At 38.0% G+C, this 19,720-nt stretch overlaps 1 long non-coding RNA gene across 1 annotated transcript in view; it reads left to right on the top strand.

The window, feature by feature from the left end:
• The first annotated feature begins 420 nt into the window (after positions 1-420).
• Positions 421-19,720, top strand: part of LOC139441116 (uncharacterized) — a 99,027-nt gene continuing 79,727 nt past the window's right edge. Inside the window, exon 1 of the long non-coding RNA XR_011651528.1 lies at positions 421-605. This is a non-coding gene — a long non-coding RNA (uncharacterized lncRNA). The remainder of the gene's footprint in view (positions 606-19,720) is intronic.

Genomic DNA, 19,720 nt, shown 5'->3' with positions numbered 1-19,720 from the left:
AGCTGTTTCCGAGCTGCGTTGACTCTTCGAAGCAGGAAAATAAAATTACAGTCTTACTTTAAACCATAGACAAAAATAACCTTTGGATGAATTGTTTTTTTTTTTAAACCTATAGCACAGGGTGTCAAACTCATTTTCACCAGGGGCCACGTCAGCCTTGCGGTTGCCTTCAAAGGGCCAAAATAATTTTAGGACTGTATAAATGTAACTACTCCTTAACTGATAGGGAGTTGAAATTACATTCAGCCCTTTGAAAGCAGCCGTGGGGCTGATGTGGCCCCCTAGTGAAAATGAGTTTGACACCCCTGCTATAGCGTAATCTAATACTTCTGGTCACTGATATCAGGTGGGCGGTGACTAACTCTTCCTAATGTCATTCTAAAAACTCTACATTTCTTGGAATCTCATATTGACATCAGGATCTTCACTTTTAATTTGAGCTTTCCCATTTCCTGTGTTCAATACCTGACAGAATAAGTTTGCTTTGTAATAATTGTTAACTATTACATCATAGGAAGAAAGTAAAGAAAGAAGCGAGGGACCGTGCATCATCCACATCAGAATAGAACTTGCCATCCGGAAGCACCGTGCACGGCTGGGCACAGGTAAGAGAGAGTGCAGAAAAAGGGAATTTGGGACACAGGTTATTGAACCATACATTCATGGAAGCTCTCGGGGCGTATTAGCTAAATGTCAGGATGCTTCCTTTTTATTGAATTTATCAGGGGGACATATACATTTCAAGTGAGCAATTCTATTGCTTCATCTAAGTATTGCGTTGTGTGCTCACCACCCAAGGTCTGGTTTCCTGTCACCGTATGTTTGACCCGCTTTACCCTCCTCAGTCCCCCCCCATTCCCCTTCATCTTTGGTAACCGCGATTCTGTTGTCTGTGTCTATGAGCTTGTTTGTTCATTTGTTGCTTTGTGTTTCATATCACACATACGAGTGAAATTGTGTGGTTCTTGTCCTTCTTAAGTCTGACTGACTTCACTTAGCATGGTACTCTCAGGCTCTATTCATGTCTTCACAAATGGTAGTATTTCATCCTTTCTAATGGTTGAATAGTATTCCATCATAGAGATATAATTTTCTTTATTCAGATGCTCCCTGAATATCAATTCTGGCAGGAAGCAAGAAGCAATCTCTAATGACATAGAGTCTGAAAATAAGGGTGCACACCTAGAAATCCATAAATTCATCTCTGCCTTTCAATCTCTTGGGATAAAACAGATAATGCTCATGTAGATTCAAGATGCCAGCATTGAACTGGATAAAGTTTCAGTGAACAAAAATATTTAAAAAGTTTACTTTTGTTTACACTTATATCAACTTGTGTATTAAAAATGTCTCTCTGGCACAACTAAACTCTGGAGTTTGGCATTTCCTCATCTCTTTCACATTCACCTCCATGGATTTTCACTTAGCACCTTTTATATAATCTTTCCCTCTACCCTCAGGGTAAGATTGGTGTTTAAATAAGCAGAGTACAGACAGGAAATTCAGTCTTTCCTTGAATCTTTCACAAAAATTTATGGGAGTTCAAGAACATAAACTACCATGATTATATTAAAACCTTTTACCCTCTCTAGTATACATCTCCAAAGTACTGGGAGCCTTGCTCTCTTCCGTCACCAACAGCTGTTATCCCTGCCATTCTGTCCGAACAATGTGAAGTCACCCTGCTCCTAACACATTATGGTAGCCCTGAGGAATGGGCAATTTCTTCCACAGTAATTGCTTTTCTTAACAATCTATTCACGCAAAGTTTCCTTGGATAGTGTTGGTGGAGAAGAAAAAAAAAGGAACTAAGGACAAAACAGGTATGCAGGGGGTGGGGACTGTGAGTCTATGTGTTAATTATGTGGGCACATACATCCATGCTTTCTCTTCTCAGGCCACCTGAGTTAACATTTCTGCCAGCCTCCTTCCTACATGGAAGTTGGCAAAGAAGAGAGAGTAAAAGCAAGGGCCAGGAAACATGCCTAAAATTCCTTAAAAGAAACACAAATATTTTTGACTTGCCATTTGAGAAACAACATTCTTTTTTTTCTTTTTAAACTAGTTAGCCCTGCACCACAGCCAGTTTTGAGATCTTAGATCTACCTTCTGATCTCTATGTTCAGCTTGAGAATCTTACTGGGAAATAAGAGGCAGGGACTCAACTAGATGGAAGGAAGTGTATGTTCCCAAGCCCCACTCACCTCATATTTTTATTTGTGAAGTATTTTAATATTGTTTAGTTTTAATGGGTTTCAATACAACTGTAGAAAAATTTAAAAATCCTGTGGATTTTTAAATTAAGGTTCAATTATATAATTGGTATACTGGATTATAGGAAGTTGTTATCAAGGGCTCTTTAATTGTCCAATTTCAAATCTTCTGTCAATACCTTAGGACTAGAGGAAATGAATGGATGTAAATTTTAACCTCCCATTGCAAATAATTATTTGCTTAAAGTCGGTATCACATCTTTGAAGAACAGAACTTAAGTTCCGCCATAGGGATATTAATAGGCTAAAAGTGATATAATAAACAGTTTTCAAGATACTCCAAATCATAAGTGACCAAGAGAGCAAGTAGCCACCACTTTTGAGGAATCTTAAGGAGGAGTGGCGGGATCACTTCACTAGACCACCCAGACTGAGATTATGATTTTGAGTATGGTTTTATAACTGAGGGGGACCCTGGACCATTTGTTATCTTGTTAGTACCTGTACAGCAAGTCCTTTCTGTAAAGCCACCAAATCTCGTCTACCAACTTCCTCAATAAAACCACGCATTTATCCTGTCATGTCAGCGAAGCCCAGGGAACTGCAGGAACATCGCTAGGAATTATTTTGCTCATGGTTTCTGTCAACCATATTGCAATATCAATGCCAACAGCATTTTTTACTTTTTTTTTTTTTTAAAAACAAGAATACTGTAATGAACAATTTTGGAAGTTTAGATTCTTGAAACATCATTCTTAAAAATATGGGTCTTTCTAAATGTTTGATCTGATTTCTCACTATTGTAGGCATTTCACAGGGTACATTTACTCAGTTTCATTGTCTGTAATTTGTGTATGTCCACTCCCTCGCCCCTATAAGTTTGAAAAATAAAAAGATTCTTCCCATCCCCTCTCTGACTGTGGAGTTAGTCACCTCCCAGGAGACAGTAAATTACATGAGGGCAGAGGAGGCCTGGTCCAGCACAATGTCATGTTCTCTGCATTCACTGTGGGCAAGGCACCTTGGACTGAATGAACTTGGCCTCAGCAAGTTGTGTGTAACACGTTTGTGTAGCAGCCAGATGTTTTAGTACCCAGCCCCTTGGGGTGCAATGTCACGTGACTCGAAACTGATCTCAGAGGTCAGAATAGAATCTGTGGAAGAGGTTGTATACGCCCATCTATTATGCTCATGGGTGTGGGAAAAAGTCATTTTGTTTTCTCTTTGTTCTGTTTCATCTCTGTTTTCCTTTTCCTGTCTTTTGTAGGCTACTTGAATTTGTTTTTTGCAGGAATTCAATTTTAGTGTCTCTTGCGTTTTTGAGTATGAGCTTGTGTAATTTTTAGTACTTGCTCTAGGTGTTAACATTATATTTATCTAATGTAACATAGTCTGTTGTTGTCTTCATTTGACCAGTGAGAGTAAAGTATAGAAACCTTCCTTCTCTGTGTTCCTTTACGTTTATAATATAATTAATTGTCTCAAATATTTCCTCTACATACATTTAGAACATCAGACAGTGTTATAATTTTTTCTTTAAATCTTAATTTAGAAAACTAGGAGGAGAAGGAAAGCCTATTTTATGTACCCATATTTTTGGTTATTGTATTTTTTTTCCTCCTTGATGCTCCAAGGTTCCTTTTAAGAAATAATTTCCTTTCTGTTTAGAGTACTTTCAGCCACATTTGGAGGGGGGTGGGCCTTCTAGAGACAAATTCTCTTAAGAGTTTTTTCATCTGCGATGTCTGATTTCCCCTTCATTCCTGAAGGATATTTTCACAGGATATAGGATTATGGATTGATAGATCTTTCAGCACTTGAAAAAGGTTGTTTTATTTCCTTCTGACCTCTATGGTTTCTGATTTAGAAAATCTGATATTTGAACTGATTTTTTTCCTATAGATATATTGTTTTTCTCTTTCTGATTTCAAGAATTTTCTTTGTCTTTATTTTACAAAGACTATAATGCGTCTTGGTGTAGATTTCTTTACATTTATCTTGTTTGGGATTCACTGAGTTTCATGAATCTGTAAGTTGATGTCTTCTGTTGAACTTGGGAAGTTTTCCACCATTCTTTCTTTAGGTACTTTTCCATTCTTGTTTTCTTTTTTCTCTCCAATGACATGAATGTTAGATCTTTTGTTGTAGTCCCCCAGGTCACTGAGGATTTTTTTAGTTATTTTCTTTTTGTTGTTTGTATTGAAAAACTTTTACTGTTCCATCCTTCATTTCACAGATTCTTTTTTTGGCATTTCCATGCTTCTGTTAAGCCTATCAACTTTTAAACTTTTGATTATTATTATATTTTCCAGTTGTGAAATTTCCATTTGGTTGTTTATTATACTTCTATTTATTTACTGAGACTCTATTTTTTTAAAAACTGTTTCAAGTATGCTTGTAATTGTTTATCAAAGCATTTTTGTGATGTTTACTTTATAATCTTGGAGAGATAATTCTGACACCTCTTTCCTCTCAATGTTGGCACTTACTGCTTTTCTTCTTTCGGTTTGAAGTCTTTCTGGTTCTCGCTGTGCACATGAGTTTTGATTAAAATCTGGATATTTTGGGTATTATGTTATGAAAACCTGGATCTTATTGAAACCTTCTCTTTTAGTGAGCTTCCTGTGATACAGGAAGGAGGAATGCTACCTCATTACTGTCAGGTGGGAGCAGAAGTGCAGATTCCCACTGGCCTCCATTGTCACCTGAGGGAGGAGCTCCTTGTTACTGCTGCGTGGAATCCGAGCTTTCCACCATTCCTCCACGGACACAGTGGCAGCCATTCCAACTCATTATTACTGGGAAGTGGTAAAAATCTTGACTCCTTACTAGCTTGCCTCTGATGTTACTCCATTGGGTGGAGGTGGGGCTACTTTGTTGCTGCTGATTAGTCCAGTGTCTTCATTGACACTGTGAGGAACTGGGAGCTTTATTTCTACCGTGAGGGAAGAACAACTCAATCCTCTATTTAGCCTTCTCTGCCACCACCCTGGTGTCCTGTCGTTTTAGTCTCTCTAGGGTGGAAGTCTAGATTTCCCACTGGGCCTTTGTTCTTACAAGTGAGGGTGAGGGCACAGTATTTTTTTCTGTTGTGTTTGGCTGTAACAGAACAGTTATTTTCTAAGAGTTTCCTGTCTTGCCAAACTGCCTTCTTCTTGTCCTTTGGCTAGAGAGAGCAGGCTTTTTGGTTTTTGTTTGTTTGTTTGTTTTTTTCTGTGCCCGTTGTTATTTCTGAGTTATCAGCTTCATTGGCTCAAAGTCTGGGATACATGACTCAAAAAGAAAACCCAGTGTACTCACCACTATGTTGATTCTGGATTTCTTGCTAGTCTCCCATCTTCTCTTTATCTTTGAGATTCTTCTTACATTTGTTTTATGTATAGTATCCAAGGTTTTTATTTTTACTTGTACTTAGCCGGAAAAGTGGGGAAAATTATGTCTATTTTATCTCCCTGGAAGCAGAAGTCCCTCCAAAGGCTTTTTAGGTATTCTTTAATAACAAAATATGAAATACTTTTAATCAGAAGTCCCACACTTCTTAGTTATGAAAGAACACCTCTATTATGACTCCCTATAATGTTGAAGAAACTATTTTGCCTCAACAAAATAATATTAAGAAAAGATATTTTGGAAGGTCTCTTCAATCACTTCCTTCTTAACCCATCACATTCCTATTTAAATTCTCTTACAAATACCACACTGCTCTTTTCTGAGACATCTTGGTTTGAGGTTTGAGATTCCTTGGTTTCACTGTTAATATTCAAACTACTAGAGGCAAGGTGTTTCTAGTCTTTGTTGTAGTAAGTCTGACCAGTATATTGAGTTCAGTGCTAAACAATACAAATTTGTGGGAAAAGACTAAGTTTTTTGGTAGATGTCTAGAGAAATCTGGCTGTCTATATGGTGAGGAATAATTTGGATTTGTATTTTATATTTTATATAAAGATGACTCATAGACCTGCTTCTGGACCATTTAATCTGCCCTGTTAGTTTTATTTTTGTTTATTGGTTTGCTTGTTTTTTGTCTGTTTTAGATCAGTTCTTCTCCTTTTACTGCTATGGCTTTCTAGTTTGTCTCCATAGCTGGTAGAATGAGTCATGGTATTTTGAGATTTTATTCTTCCACATAAACGTTAAAATGTTTGTGAAGGTTTCTCTAAATTTTTTTGCACATTTTAAATAAATGGTATTTATTGAATTTAAACATGATATGTTTATTCAAGTCTTCTTTTATGATAGGTCAAAGTGCTTCAACATTTCTTTTACAAATGCCTTATTCATTCTTCACTAGATGGCCCCGTTTTTTATTTCTATAATGTGATGGTATATTTACAGACTTGACGAATTATCTCATTAGTTCTAACAGTCTATTTTTTTAAATGATCATACGATTGAGAAACAATGTCTTGTACCTTCCCCTGTAATTGTTATAATCCTTTCTTCTTTTCCTTCCTGCATTCATTAGGATGGACAGTATTACTGTGCTGAATAGTAAGAGGAAATGCAAATTCTTATGTTGTTATAGTTCTTAAAGGGAATGCACTTCGTTGGTTTTTAGTAGATCATCTTTATCAAGTCAGGAAAGTTCCTTTCACTTCTAGTTTTCTGTGAGTTTAGTCATAAATATATGTTGACCTTTATCAAATACAGTTTTTCTTCATTTATGGAACTGATTATGTGATTTTTTTCCTTTAGTTTATTAATGCCGTGAATTGTATTAATAAGTTTTGTGATGTCGAACTATCTTGGATTATTTGAATATACCACATTAGATCATGATATATTAATTTTTAATTGATAAATTTAGTTATCTGATCATTTATTTAAGGATATTTGCATGTTCAAAATGTTCACAAGTTAAACATATCTATACTTTATTCCCCTTCTATTGTTCCTCCCTTTTTAGACTCAAGGTTACACTAGTTTCATAAAATGAGTTGGGCAACTTTTCCCTCCTATTTTTCTGGGACAACTTGTGTGAGAAAGGGATTATATGTTCTTGAAAGTTTTCTAGCACTCAACTGCAAAACCATGTGGGACCAAGTTTTGGTCACATTTGGAAGGGGGAGTTCTTGATTCCCATATCCAGTTCTTTAGTCTGATTCATCTATTCAAGTATTATATTTCTTATTGGGTTTATCTTGGCATCTTATGTTTTTCCAGAAATTGTATCCATTTAAGCTAGGTTTTTAAATATCTTGGCATAGAATTGTTAATAATATTCTATTATTTTAAAAATCTCTGTTATATCTATAGCTTATTGCTAGTTATTTTTTTTAATTTAAAAAGCAGTATTTTCAGAGTCTTTTCTGTGTTATTAATCTATTCAATAAATTATCATTTAGCTTTTGTTAACTATCTTTATTATAACTAAGCTTTATGTAATTGATTTCTGTTGCCATTTTTCTAATTTATGGTTGAATGCTTAATTGAATTATTTTAAATCATTCTTTTTAAAATATTATTTTATTTATCTTTCTTATTTAAATATTCTAGATCTAACTTAAGCTCTGTCCCAAATTTTGTTATTTAGTTCTCTCATTGTCATTCAGTTTGAAGTATATATGTTAAAGTTTCCACATTTTGTCCTCTTTATTCAAAGATTAGTTGTACATTTTCAGATTCCATTTCTATGTCCATATCTTTATCTACATCTATCTATGATTTTTAAAGCTATTCTCATTGATTGTAAGTTTATTGGATTGTGGTTAGAGAATATAGTGTGTATGCTAATGATTACTTGGTATTTGTTGAAGCTTCTTTTTTGTTCCTTAAGTTTCTCTAGTGCTAGTTAGGTTTTGTGAATGCTCCATGATTGTGAAAAATGTATTTTCTCTTTTATGGGGATATAAATATCTATATTTATTTTTCAGTGTAATTAACTATGTTCTTCTTTTTTATATTTTTAGATGCTTGGAACTATTAGTTTTGGAAGGAATGAATTAAAATCTCCAACCACAAATTTCTCCAGAATTCTTTTAATTGTTATTTATATAGTGAGACTATATTGTCAGGCGCATATATTTTTTTATCACTATATCTTCTTGATCTCTGAAATTTTTGCCAGTACCTAATATTCTTTGCATATGGGTGAGGCTCAGGAGGCATTGTTGTTATGTCAAAAGGCATAGAAACTTACAAGTTTAATGACAATTTTACTGGTAGGCATAATAGCTTGGGTAGTTTTCTTTTTCTTTCTTTTAAATATGCTACCTGACTATCCCACTTGTGCATATTTTTATAACAAGTACAAGTGACTAGTGAAAATACCTCCAGTACATTTTTTTGAGCATTTATTATGAGACTGGGGAAAGTAAAGATCAATTTTCTAGGTGTGGATATTTCCCACCAGAACATGCTTTAGGCTGCTTAGAGTCTAACCGACCAGCTGACTTAAGACTTTTGTATTTTTCAGTGTTGATATAGTAGAACTAACCCATAAAAAGACTTACTTAAACCTTTTAGGTGGTGGGGAAATATATTAGTTTAGCTTAAAAAAGGGAAATCCAAATTGTAATAAATTACACACCAATTATTAACTGACATCGTTAGTAATGCCTTTTAAAAAAAGGTTTTATTTATTTACTTTTAGAGAGACAGGATGGGAAGGAGAAGGACAGGGAGAGAAATATCAGTGTATGAGAGATACATGGGTTGATTGCCTCTTGCACGCCCCCAACTGGGGACCTGTCCCGCAACCCAGGAATGTGATCTGACTGAGAACTGAACTGGCAAACTTTTGGTTTGCAGGCTGGCACTCAGTCCACTGAGCCACACCAGCCAGGGCAGTAAGACCTATTTTTTTAAAGAACATTTTACATGTTTCTCTCTCTCTCTTACTCTCTCTCTCTCTCCCTCTCTGCAACATTATGAGTGAATAGTCTTTTGTAGACATAACCGGTTTCACTTGTGTGGTCATTTCTGAGTCTTCATGTTACTTAACCTACCAGAAGCATTTAACAAAGTTGAATAATCCCTTCCCCTTGCAACAGTCTCTTCAATTACCTTCCAAGACACAATTTTCCTCCTACATCCTAGCTGTTCTGTTTAAGTTTCCTTTTGTTGCTTTTTCCTGACCTGTAAATGCTGGAGTACCCCAGGACTCAGTTCTCATCATTCCTCTCTCTCTATTCTACTTCCTATACAACATGATCAACTCCTATGGTTTTAAATAGCATCTCTATGGTGATTACTCCTGAATTTATTTTTTATTTGATTGCACCACATGAAATTTCTAACACTTCACTATTTTTTCCTTTTCTTTCTTTTTTCACACTTGACTTTTTTTGATATACAAACATGGTAATTTTATATGATTCAATCATTGAATCTAAAATCTCTATCTAGCTATACTATCTGGCTGTACCTCTATCTATCTATCTACCTGCCTACCTACCTATCTACATATATATCCTTCTGAACATATATTTTTTCTCTCTTCCCACAACAATTTATCAGCAACTCCTGTCAACTCTACCTGCAAAATATACCCCATATTCAGTTCCTGCTCACCAGCCAACCTTAACTGTTGTTAGTCTCCTGGCTGGTTTCCCTGTTCTCACCCTTGCCCTATTATGGTCTCAACACAGCAGTCAGAGTTATCTTTCTAACACAGGAGAACTTTCCAGTCCTTTAGTCAAGTCCTTTAATTGTTTCAGAGCAAATTCCAAACTCCGCCACAGCCTATCGTACTTAACATGCTCGGACACCCTCACCTACTTGAGTTCATCTCTGGTCTTTCTTCCCTTCTCTCTCTTCTGCAGCCACAGTGGCTGATGCTCCTCACAGTGCCCCCAGTGCTCCCACCTTGGGGATTTCCCTTTCAGCCTCCTCTGCCTGCGACACTCTTCTCCCAGATATCTGTGACTCAGTCCTTTATGCTGTTACTGGTTCCAGTGACACCTCATCAGAGAGGCCTTCCATGACACCTCTACATAAAATAGCATCCCTCACTATCCCTCATTGTCCTTGTATCCAGTTACGTTCTTTTTCATGGCACCTACCAGAACCTAAAGTGTTGTGTATTCTCATGTCTCCTACAACTAGAAATTAGCTCTACCCACCACAGATTTTTGTTGGTTTGTATTTTATCTCCAGCATTAAAGAGTGCCTGGCACACAGTATACACTCAACATTTGTTGAAATGAATGAATGAATGAATGAGTGAATGAATGAATGACCTAATTATAGAGATGGGGATTTTTTTCTTTAATGTTCAATTTTTCAGTACTTATTCCCTCACGGTCCTCTCTGCAGGTAGAACTTTTTATCATTTTGTAGACTACTATGAGGTATTTCTGAATTCATTGTGCTTTTTGACAACCAGATGCCTCAGGCTTTCCATGACTTTTTCTGCCCCCAACACAGAAATACGTGTTCTTTAACAAATCTTTTTCTAAAGTGAGTTATTTTAAAAAATAATTAAGTACTAGTTTAAAAGGCCAAAGCATAAATGCTTTTAAGATTTGGCAAAATTTCTCTTATCTCTTTAATTTATGAGCACTATTGTCTTCATTTATTTATAGTACAGGAAGCCTAGTGTCCAAGATTCACTTTCTTAATAGTCAGATAAATACAGTTACTCATATATAATTTTAAAAGTCAAACAAGTATGTCAGATAATTTAATGAGAGTAAAAGTAAGAAATGCCAGAGACTTTAAAAACTTATTCCAAAATATTTAATAAGTGGAAAAATTTTTATAGGTCCATATATTCATGACAATGTCTGGGCTTCATGGGAATAGTTATAAACAAAGAAAATCAGTGCATTTGGGTAATAACAGTTTTTACTTATACTTTTATGTTGTTTTATATTTCAGTAATACTTTCGTGCTGTATTTTATATACTCTATAATTTTATATTTATAAATATATTTAGGTAGTTCATATGTCATATGCATATGTGTAACTTCTTCTGATTTTTGGCCTATCTTTATATTTTTTTATTCCTATATAAAACAAACATAAAGACTTAATGTGTTACTATTATAGAAAAACTTAAGGCTTACGTTCAAATTATTGCATGACTTAAAAATGCCATGTCTTGACCACCATTGTGTGTTGTGAGTAATTGCCACATGGATGACACATAGTCACTTTTTTTCTGGGTAACTTGATAGAGAGTAGTAACCAATAAAATCATCAAGTGCAGGAAACCCTTTTGCCAAAAGTCAAACAGATGACCAGATTCTGGGACTTCTTACTTGGACTGGATGACGCAGAGCCAGTAATTCATTCTTAATGAACTACTCAAGGGATTCCCAGGAATGTAACTGCTTCAAATTTACAGTTTTCTAGGGAGCCAATAATACTTGGGGTCGCTACTTTGTGTGACTCATTAGTGCTTGCATGTAAGCGGCAGAAACCCCACCTGAGACTAGTTTGCTGTGAGGTTCATCAAGGACCACTGGTGTTCTGGGCATTTGGGGCCCACTTTTACCCTGCCTCGGGGCTAGAAATTCTGAGAATTTCTCACCAAAGCTGCCTCCTCCCCTTCTCTTCCCTTGGGCTTCCATTTAATCCTGACACTGGGGAGCACACATTCCTTTCACTAGGTCTTACCTGACTTTCTCCTTCATCTCTCTCAGGCCTCATTCAGCTTGGCTGAGTGGAACTCTGGAGAATGCAGCAAAGTGGCTAACACCCTCCAGTGTGTGGCCACCGAGTCTCCAAGTCTGGGGCATTTCTGGCCCCTTCTGAGTTCCTTAGGCCGAAGGATTGCTAATTAACTTTGATACTTTTCCCTCTATTCAGTGGATTTTTCTCAGTGTTAGCACTGCTTATTTAATATCCTTTCCTCTAAACTACTTTTCACATAAAATAAAACAAAAACAAGCCAACCAAAAAACCTATCGATAATCAAAAAAAAAAACCTTCTTAGCATTTTCCACCTTTCTGTGATAGGAAGGTGGTAGTGATGGGAGACAACTCCGCACATCTCTCCTTTCAGGTCAGAAATGTGTGTGTGTGTTGGGGGGGGGGGTGTCTGTGGCTCCAACAAGCCTGTAGCCTTGGGTACCATCAGGGTGTGAGTCAGCTTTCTTCTCACCTTTCAGTGTCTTCACACCGAACAGTCATCCTCCTCTAAGCATCTGCTACTCGAGGTCTAATTTAAGTAAGGTCTGGTAGTATCAGAGTCATCTAGCAGCTTATGGAAGAGGAAGGTCTCCTGCCTTGCCCTAGACCTACAAAATCCCATCGTTAATTTCTGAGTCTATACCATCACGTCTGGGCGTAACACAATTGTTCTTTTTTAGCCTCAGCTGCTCTGGAGGTTGCCCGGAGATGTTCCTGATAGAGTTGTAATTACCCTAACGTTCTTCTCTCAAACCTCTCACTGTAGAACTTTAGGGTTCCTTGAAAATGCTTCACACCTCAGAGATGACAGATACTTAATGGGCAGGGCCATGCTCCTTGAGACAACCTTTCAACCAGAGTAACTGTTCTAGGTTGAATTGTACCTTCCTCTCCCCAACTCCCGCCACCAAAAAATATGTTGAATTCCTAACTCCTGGTACCTGTGAATGGGATTTTATTTGGAGATAGGATCTTTGCAGATATAATCAAGTTAAAATGAAGCCCAACCGGATTACGGTGAGCCCTAATCCAGTGACTGGTATCCTAATAAGAAGAAGGAAATTTGAACATAACGCAGAGGAGACACACTGGGGTGAAGACAGAGGCAGAGATCAAAGTGTTATGTTTACAAGCCAAGGAACGCCAAGGACTAATGGCACCCACCAGGAGCTATGAGAGAAACATGGAACAAATTCTTACCTAGAGTTTCCAGAGGGAACCAACCTGCTAAAGTCTGGATTTTGGGATTCTGGCTTGCAGAACTATGAGAGAATAAATTATTGTTGTTTTAAAAAAATATTCTATTTATTTTTAGAGAGGGGGGGAGGGAGAGAGAAAGAGAGGAAGAGAAACACTGATGTGAGAGAGAAACATTGATCCGTTGCCTCTCTTCTGTGCACTGACCAGGGGCTGAGCCTGCAACCCAGGTGTGTGCCCCAACTGGAATCAAACCAGTGACCTTTCGGTTTGCAGGATGATGCCGAACCCACGGAGTCACACCAGTTAGGGCAAATTTCTGTTGTTTTAAGCCACCCAGTTTGTAGTATTTTGTTATGGCAGTCATAGGAAGCTAGTACAGTAGCTTTTCTTTGGTCTCTCATTATGCGTATAACATGCCACTTGAAGGAAGAATTGCCTCACTTGGGAGGTGCTTGGAACCATGACTGTTCTTCATTGGGGGTGGTGGGGGTGGTAGCAGGGAAGGGGAAGCAATGGGGCAAAAGTTACTCTCTTTGCCTGCAAACAAAATATAACCAGAGACATTGAAGTTAAGAACAATCTAACAATCACCAGGGGGGAGTGGGGAGGGGACAGTGAGGAGAGGGGATTACAGGAACTACTATATAGGACACATGGACAAAATCAGGGGGGAGGGTGGAGATGGGGGAGGGAGGGGGGTTTGGCTGGGGTGGGGTGGAAGGATGGGGAGAAAAGGCATACAACTGTAATTGAATAACAATAAATTTTTTTTATTGTTTTTGTTAGAGTAGCAGTATGTTCTATATATTCTATAGCACTTCTAGTAATGTGTTTCTTCATTCAATACATCTTAGTTACTGTTATCTCTCCTCCCTCATGTGGACCTATCTTTTTGCAGCTTGAACACATTATTATTTCAGCAGAACTATATTATACTTAACTCACACCATTCACTTCTTCACAAACACCCCGGCCAATGGGCAAGAAAGTGCTTTGACTCATCTTCCTTTCAAATGAGTTTCTTTCCAAACTAGTACACAGCCTGGGAAGCTGAGTAGGAAATACGCCACTGTGTGCAGAGTCTTTTGAGGTCACTTTTCAATCCAAAGAGGCTAAGCCATGCTTTTTACCATAAGACCCACAATGTCCTTATGGAAATAAAACCAGTAGGTCCACCTCCACTCCTGTCCCCTGAGACATGCCCAGAATACTGTCTTCACATATTACTAGAAGTCACCGGAAAAAAAAGTGACATGGTATGCAAAACTTATTTTTGTGACAAAATGAATAGAGATAAAGTTGCAGTTTTATTTGGAAGGAAAATGTAGGCAGCATTATTGTATAAGCTCATTAAGGGCTGTGAGTCAGTTCCAAATCTGAGAAGTCAAAGTTTCCTACTGGCTAAAAAGCAGTAGTTCAATGGATTTGTGGAGCTAATTGGGCCATTTAATATCATTGCTTTTACTCTATTTAATTAAGGGTATATTTATTTTCTCAGTGACATTTCAATAAGTGATTATAGTTTGAATAAACAAGTGAAAGAATGCAGACACTTATTCAGAAGAGATGCTTACAATATTGTTTTATGTTTGTAAAATTTATAGCTGTGTTCAGTGGATTCCAGAGGGATTTAGTGAGTTTATTTCATTTTTTGGTTTTAATTAGAGAACGCTACTGGAGTTGAGGATAGCTATACAAACCAGAGGAATGGGTATGTTTTGATTATATTGGATGTTAGTGATTTTTTTCTTTAATAAAGTTTCAGTGGTGTTATGGTGTTAGTTGAGTTTTTTAAGGAATAGTGGAAATAAAACCAAATATTTACTTAAAGTCGTTGTGAATGTTGTGAAAGTATGTGCTTATTGAGAAAGTTAAATTTTCTCTAGGAAAAACCGTCCAGTTTCAATGTTTTGACTGCATGTTAGTGTGAGATTCGGGCCATGAGAAACTCCAAGTAAACAACATGTGTTCGGAAAAATATTCTTTTGTTTGTGATGGTGAGCAGGGGCAAGGCAAAGGGGAAAGGCCTTGGGTTAGATGAACTATTTCCAGAGATTTTCTAGGAGGGAGAACTTAGAGTTCCCTTTGGCTTTTTCAGTTAAGTATAAGAATTTATCTGAGTCGCTCCATCAGCTCATCTTCTACCTCCACAGTTGGGAACCAAAGAAACCATCAGCAGTATGAACTCAGCTATGAAACCAAGGGGGCTCAGTCACTGGAGACTGTTCTGGGATTCCAAGAGAAACTTTGTCCCTGCACAGGTCTTTCTCACAAATTTTATATACATATACATTAGCTGGGCAACTTCTCAGCACGTGGCAGAGGACAGCCCAGCTGTTCCCTCCTTCATCCTGGAGCTCACAATGAGTGCCCTAAGCAGGACACCTCCTTCCTCTCCTCTCGAACTCTCACACTTCTGTCCTACCAACAATGAACAAAACTGACTGACAACTTCCTCTACTTACTTCCACCCTGTCTCTTACACATCCCACCCCTTAGGCCACAATTCCATTATAAAAAGCTCTCTTAGATGTTGACTTTTCCCTTCTCTTCTTTCATTTCATTGGCTTAACCTTAATCTAGAATCATTAAATTCTAGAGCAGTAAAGCATCTTGAGAGTCAGTTTAACTCACCTTCTTTTATAGATGAATATAATCAAGAATATATTCCATATCTTGCTGCATACAATGCACACTTTTTTGCCCAAATTTTTGAGGGAAAAATACGGATGTGCATTACACATAGGTATAATGATTACACACCATGGGTATAATGATGGAGATAATAATCCTGTGTATAATGTGCACAGAAACATGGGTGCGCATTATACACGGCAAAATACAGTAATACGTTCAAGCTTTCAAATCTACATAGGCACCCGGTATTAGTACCCATGTTACACATATTTCTCACATTTGTTAATATCATCATTTACTAACAGAAATAAATCTGATAGTGATGTGACAACATTAGTTCATTTATTGACCATATTTATTGAGCATATACTCTGTGTCAATAATTACTCTAGGTACTGGGAATTCAACTGTAAATAAAGTAGGAAAAATCCCACCCTTAATGGACTTCACATTCTCATGGCGGAATATAGAGTCTAAACGTGTTAAGGGAAATACGTAATGGCTTGTGATGCTGTTAACATACAGGCAGTGAAGGGGGAGAGGCTGTATAGGGAGTTGTATGTTCTACTGTGGGGATGGGGGGAGTCTGGCGGTGAAACCAAGACTTTGGAAGTGAGGAATATACTGGAACTGAATCAAAGAAATATATGCCCTTCTTGATTTAATTTTTGCTAATGATGAAGGATTACCACATATAATCCTTCCAATTTTTTTTCTTCCTTTTGATAGGAGCAATGTGAACTTGTAGCGAAGGGTAATATAAGGAAAGGATGGTTTTGCTCTGGCTGCCGCCCTCATTACCTTCATTTTTCTTTGAGAATCTCATTTATCAAAAAGGCATGACTCACCAATCTTTGACAGGGCAACCACTAATCAATTAGTGGTTAAATCAATTTAAATTTAGAGTTTACATTTCTTTATTTTCAAGACCTGAGTTCCTTACTTGGAGACAAAGAGTGTCTAATCAAGGCTGCATGTACGAGAAAAAACAAGACGCAGAAGGGACGCAGAACTGCCAGGACCTGAGCTCAAACACCCGTGTAACGGGCCTCACAGGAGAGGGCAACAGCTCACAAACCCCTCTGCTGTGGGAGGCTTAGCGGGAACTGGGGCTGGTGACTTGAGAAATAGATAAATAAGCACTGACCAATTCTCTGGGCTTTTCCTAACACTGTGAGTGGTGCTGTTTCAAAACTAGGAGGGAAATCCTTCAATTAGGTAGGAGTGCCTGCAGGAAATAATGTTTCTCATTTATTTTTCTTAACTTGTGTTTGTATATACATACCATAGTCAGGAAGGAATACATATGTTAAATTTCTTCTTGTGTCTTTTTGCTTCTCCTGTAATTTCTCTTCCTTTCCTAGCTCCTTCCTCTCCCTGCTTTGAATGTTGGTGTTATTTAGGGTTCCACTAACAGGGCCTAAACGGTGATGACATTCCAACCTCTCCACACTTCACTACTCTCATCGATGGGCTAGTGATACTTCACCTGTGTGTCATCATATGGTGCCTCAGATGCCTTAGGTGTGGAAGTACACTGAGCACCTTTGCTCTACAAATTTGTGTCTCCTTTTTAGTCTCCATTTCACTATCCACCCCATCTCCCAAGTCAGGTCCTCAAATCATTTTAGATCAATTCCTTTTTATCATTAATCATTCCCTGATATTGCCAGTTCTATGTCCCAACAATATTTTAGGTTTCTTCTCTATTCCTGAAGCTCTACCCTAATTTAGAATCTTATCGCCCTTCCTCCCCCAAATCCTTTTCTCCTCTACATTTCTGCTGGAAAGATCTTTGAAAGTGTAAATCTGATGATGTTATTATCCTGCTTTGATTATTTCCCATAATTGACTTCTTTTAAGATTAGGCTTTTTGTCTAGCTTTATATTGTTATGTAATGCAACCCTTGTTTTGGAAATTCAGGAAGTGTATGAAAATGATAGCACCATAGAATCTAATCATAGGATACGGGAGAACTCATTTAGATTCCAGGAGAGAGGCAGAGAGGGAATTGTATCATCTAATGGGGTTTTCTATCTCCGATATATATGAAACATATTACTTACTAATACTCCAGAGATGGATATGTAATTTTAGGTAACCTCATATTATAACCAGAAGTGTCTATCTGGGGACTCAAGTCCATTCGCATGTCTGTCCTCGTGCACCTGCCTGGTTGCCAGGTGAAAGTCTGCCCTGGGCTCTGAGTCACGCAGGAGGCAGTGCTTTGCTTGTGCATTAGAGACGTGCGTCACTGAATGACTGAGATCCGGCGGATCACAGCACCTCTCAGACTCTCCGGCTGGCATCCTTATAGTCCACTCATTCACTCATGGTAGACACGCATAACTATTTGTTGAATGAATGAAAAACAGCCCGTTAGTGGAAACGTCAGTCACTCGGCCCCACTGTAAGGCGGTTGGGAGAGCGTAGCAGTGAGGCTGGGATAAAGAGCTGGTAGTTTTGAAAGTGACTTGATCAAATTCAGCACAGGAGCTGGTTAGGGGAATGGAATGTATCCTGTGTGAAGCAGAGACGACCTATTTCTGAGTTTTGAACAGCTTCGTCAGGACAGAGTTCTGGACATACGTGATGTAGCCTTAAGAACCATTTATTTGATAACATGATATACGAGTGGGGCTTTTATAGGCAGAGAGACATGTCTTCAGAGAAAATCAGGACTAGGTTCCCAAGTCTTTATAACTGCTACGCAGTATTCAATGAGGAGATTGAGGAGAGTAAGGAGATTCCACTAAGCCAAGAGAAGAGCGTGGACTTTATTGCCCATGACACAGCTGCCCATTAAAGGGTCAACTTTGTTGGTCTGAGCAGGTTGGCAAAGCTCCGGCCATGGGGCTTTGAGCTAGCGCATGAGCAACAGCAGCTTTCTTAGGACAAGGCAGTTTGTGCTTCTAGCACTATAGAAACTTTGCCTAGGGACTCTGGGCTTTTTAGGAGCACATAAAAATATTTGAGGACTGAAAAACATATTGGCTTTAAATATAAAAAGACAAGAGTAAAATTTAAATGAATAAATATTTTATTTAATGTATATGAAGTATAACATTATGTTATTCTATTACTTGTTAAATTTCTTACTAATTAAAGATTGATTTTATTTGAAAAGCAATTTGTAGATTGAATTTTTTACCTTGCCAAAATTCCCAAGAATGAGTGATGACTATAGAAATTTATTATGTGTACCGCATAATTTCTAAAACAAAATTACCAAGATCTTTTAAAAAAGTTACAGCAGAATATTATATTGATTACATTTTAAAAGGGATAAAGAGGCATTTTAATATATTTGGTGCAATGGTCAGGCTGCCTAACGATCACCTAACTTGGAGTGTGATGGTAAGCAACAGAAAGACACCCGTACAAACCGCACCTGGGAAGTTCAAGACAGAGCCTCTGAGGAGTCTGACGGGCAGAGTCTAGGGAGGCGACTAGGTAACACGGGCCAGCAGGGAAGACTGTCAGCAAGCGGCCAGCTTTCCTCCCACACCATGACAAAACTGGCAAAAGCAAGTCATGGCCCCAGCCTTCGAGAACCAAAACTGGGTTAGGGTCAGGGCTCTTTTCTGAAGAGTAAGTCAGATCCTGAATGCCTGTAAGCTAGCACAAGATAAAAGCTGGCCTTGGTGGCAACTTTGACTTGTTTATGAGGCCCATGAGTTTTAAGCTGGAATTCAGTCCTCCCACTCCGGCCCTGACCAAGACCAGGTCCCAGAGTCTGGAAAAGGTTGTGCACATGGAAATCAATACAGTCAACAAATATTTATCAAGTACCTGCTCTGTGCCAGGGACTCTACTAAGTCCTGGGAATAACGTAGAGGCAACCCAGATGCTGACTCTTAGGCCATAGTGCTTACTCTCTAATGATAAAGACAGATATTAAACCAATAACGAGTGGGGTATAAATACAGATATTAAACCAATAATGAGAGGGGTAAGTGCTGCTGAGAAGAAGTATAGGGAGCTAAGCAAGTAGCACAAAGACTGTGGGAGCAAGAGGCCCAGACAGGGCGTTACAGAAAAATCAAAAATACAGTAAGCATGCTCAGAACTAGGGACCTTACTGAGGGGGCA

The sequence above is a fragment of the Desmodus rotundus genome, chromosome 8 (genome assembly GCF_022682495.2).
Source record: "Desmodus rotundus isolate HL8 chromosome 8, HLdesRot8A.1, whole genome shotgun sequence".
NCBI classification, from domain to species: Eukaryota; Metazoa; Chordata; class Mammalia; order Chiroptera; family Phyllostomidae; genus Desmodus; species Desmodus rotundus.
Note: the sequence above shows the minus strand (reverse complement) of the source record. Positions and strands in the feature narration are given on the sequence as shown.